The sequence below is a fragment of the Ammospiza caudacuta genome, chromosome 6, assembly GCF_027887145.1.
Source record: "Ammospiza caudacuta isolate bAmmCau1 chromosome 6, bAmmCau1.pri, whole genome shotgun sequence".
Lineage (NCBI taxonomy): Eukaryota > Metazoa > Chordata > Aves > Passeriformes > Passerellidae > Ammospiza > Ammospiza caudacuta.
Genome location: NC_080598.1, coordinates 21,846,933 through 21,850,754, shown reverse-complemented (window position 1 = coordinate 21,850,754; position 3,822 = coordinate 21,846,933).

Below are 3,822 nucleotides of genomic sequence, written 5' to 3'. Positions count from 1 at the left end.
CTTCTGGGCACAATGGATTGTTTGTATGTATGAATCAGATTTCTAAGCCATTTTTTTCAAACAGGTCTGAAACATCAGAGTTGACATAACTGCGTATTGCTTTGGTCTGTAGTATTTGTATTTCTTCTCCACTTTGGATTAAGGTTTCAAGTTTTTGTGTCTAGGGATGTAGAAACACAAGTTTCATGCTAAAACAGCTGCTGTTGGGTCAGCTGAATCCACTGTTGGCTGCTCAGGATGTCAAGTCTGGCTCTCTCTGTCCTGAAGATCAAGAGCTTGATTTACACGGCCACTGTGTTACCCAGTGGTGAAAGCTTTAGTGGAGAGAATTAAGTGTAGAATTGAACCTAATACTTGTAACTTTGTCAGTCTTTGGGAAAGGCCTTGTGTCATGCCAGGGTGTGTATGTTTTTAGAATGTGGGTGGGTCCCTCTGTGCAGTCCATGGCTCATACTGTCACACGCTGGCCTTCAGTTCAGGGAAGACCACACAGACGCTTTAGACAGTGTGCTCACAGCTGTGGTGACTTATCTTGTGGGGTCTTTATTGTACTGTCATAAAATGGGTTAAAGGAGAGAGAGATGCGTTAGTAAGGGCTTGCCTTAAAGTCAGAAATGTCCAGGAAGCAGCTGATGACAAATTACACTCTTAATAATAATACAGCTCTTGCTTCTAGAATTCACAGGCATTGTGACTGGATGCTGTGCTCTACAAGCATTTCTGGCTGTATGAGCAAAAGCTGAACATAGTCTCTACATGCTTTTACTGCAGCCCTTCTGTGCCCTGCTGCTCCTGCTTGGAGATTCATACGCAGTGCTCCTCTGGCAGCCTCAGTGGGTGTAGGGCTGGGGGGTTGATTTGCAGAAATGTCATTCACATGGACGTGTGAGGGAAAGGGAGTCCACACAGCAACTAAACAGTGCCCACCATTGTAGGTATTTATGATCAGTATGCTTGAGAGTGAGGTTAGAGCTTGCTAAACCAGCATCAACCAACGAGAGCAGATGATGAAACAAGAAATCATAAGTGAATCCTGCCCTTAGAGGAACAAGCTGTTTTCCTGGAGTGGATGATCCTCCTAACTTGTAGTTCAGCCAACCACTTAATGAGAGCTGCTTTCCTTTTCCTTTAGTGTGAAGGTAAGTACAAGTAACTCCGAGCATCAGCATCTCTGGATTGGTCTTGTTCACTGAACAACCTTCCTGTCTTAGAGAATCTGGAACAAAAGTTCCTAGTTATTTCCATGGTCCTGCTGTACAGATGTTTGTGTTACAGATACCTTGAAAACAATTAAATGTGTCTCCCCAAGTGGGGCAGTTGGGCAGGGCTTCCACAACTCCAGTTGTGCCCCCTTCCCCTGATGCTGAAAGTGGGCATTTTTTTCTTTATTCATCTATAGGTGAATTGGTGGATCTCAATGTTTCCATAACCTTAGTAGCAGGGGAAGGTGTATGTCTGTCACCTGCATGAAAACCTGACAACCTGGCCGTGTTTCTTCTCCAGATTGCAAAGCACTGTGGAGCTTGTAGTGGTTTGACTGTCAGGGATCCTGTTTAGCCTTGACATCTCATTGCCCAGGATACTGGTTAAGAAAAGATGCCACAGCTGAGTAGGTTTGGGGTGACCACAGCACCTTTTAGCAGATTGAGGAACTGGAGGAAGTGTATTGTAGATGAGCTTTGGCAGCTCATTGTGTGTTACGTGTAATGGGTTGTTCAGCTATAAAAGAAACGTCCCAACCACTCTGAAAATGACAGGCTGGCTGGCGCAGATTTGGGAGCATCCTGTCACGTGCAGTTATGCTGCCAACCCCTTACATAGCCAAAGGATGCTCATGTCTCCTTTTGGCTGGGTTTTTTTTCTGGTTTCTTGTGCATTTTGCCTAGTAGTGCCAGTTTACCTCCTTTAAAATCAGCTCAGAAGCAGAATTTCTTTGCTGCCCATATTTGTATGGTTGGTTGCCCTGTTTAGAATGAAAGGTTGAAGGCTTGGGAGCTGCGCAGAATGAGACCTACTGAAAGTCAGCTAAATTTGCACTGCATCTTCCAGTATCATGCCTATTCCTAAATCCCCCTCCCCTGTGAGTATTCTCTTGTTTGGGTTGGGTCTTAAGTAAACCTATGGCCTCTACTTTACTGTCTGGAGTGCTGTGTCCAGGGCTGGAGTGCTCAGCACAGGAAACAGACAGGTCCAGAGGAAGAGCACAGAGATGTCAGAGAGAGACCATGAGGACAGGCTGAGAGAGCTGGGGTTGCTCAGCTTGGAGAAGAGTCACAGAGACCTTAAGCACCTTCCAGCACTGCAAGGGAGCCTTGCAGGAAGGCTTGACAGGGACTTTTCACAAGTGATAGGATAAGGGGCAATGGCTATAAACTGCAAGGCAGGAGGTTTAGATTAGATGTTAGGAAGAAATTCTTTACTGTGAGGGTTGTGAGACACTGGATCAGGTTGCCCAGAGAAGTTATGGATGCCCCATCCCTGTCAGTATACTCATGTGTTCATGCATCCTGCCCCTTTGGCAGGATACTCACACACTGTTTCTTTCCAAGAGAATTCTTACCTTGCTACAGAAATATTTTTCAAAATGCTTCTCTTTTCCTCCTTTGAGTTTGCAAAGAAACCCTGAGGTGAATAAAACTCAAGACAATACTGTCTAAAATTCCATAGTCAACTTGCAAAAACATTCCAAGTGGTAAAAAGATAAAACTTAACTGATCAACAGCAGTGCAAAATATTTGCAAGTGACTTTGAAATACAATTTTTTACAAAATAGTAACATCTCATTTTTTAACAAACTAACAAATAAAACCATGAGGCTGACTATGCTAAAGCTCTCCTAAAACTCAGTGTAAAGAAGCAGGCATTTTCAGAAGTTCAAATTTGACCAGACGGAATTTAACCCATCTTTAGAGTAAAGTCTCAAAATAATTTTAAAAGAAACAAATAAATTCAAACCCTGCTTTTATATCCCCCAAGGAAGCCAGCTGGCTCGTCCCACCTGAGCATTGGTTTAGGATAGCAGTATTTTGCATCTGGAAATTGCTCTGTAAAATGCTTGTTGCATTCTACTGGTTCATCTTCCACACCTGCACTACGTATGGGTTTACCTGTTGCAAATCAGGCTCCAGAAGGCATGCCAGTAATACTCAGCAAAATTTTCCTGTCTGAGATGACACCATGTTTCTCCCTGGACTTGCCTGTGCTGGCATCTGCCAGCTGCAGCTATGTGTGCACAGTTACAGCAGAGGTGTGACTCAGAGCTGCTGTCTGGGGTCAGGACAAACCTGCAAAAGTTGTTCGCTATAGCCCACTTGTCCCTTAATAAAAGGACTCTACAGCGGGATCTTGGGAGTAGTGCTGGTTTGTACCAAGAGGAAAGATCTCCAAAAGCCGAAACACTTAATGCAGCTTTGTTCCAACGAGGGCTTCTCCTGCCCTTTCTCTCCTTCACTGTTCTGGACAAGCTCTTTTATCCATGACTGTTACTGTTCCCAGCACAAGGTGGCACTAAGATTCCAAGAGAGGGACTTCCCAGCCATGCAGCCCTGCTCCCGGTTAAGAGACCAGTGTGCATTAGTTTCAAGTTGTTTGGCCATTTATTGTTTGTATGTGAGGTATCCCGGAGTCCATGTGAGCATTCCATGGGGGAAGGAGAAAACCAGCCATGCTCGGCAAGGACAGTTTGGGAATAACTTGGTGCTGAATGTTGCCGTGCTCTTGCCGGTTTGAATCGTTTTGCCTTCCACCAGGAGTTTCCCCTTCAGCACTTTCCAGCCTTCTCCATGCCCGTCTCTCGAGTTTCCTGTTTCCGTTGGTCAGAGC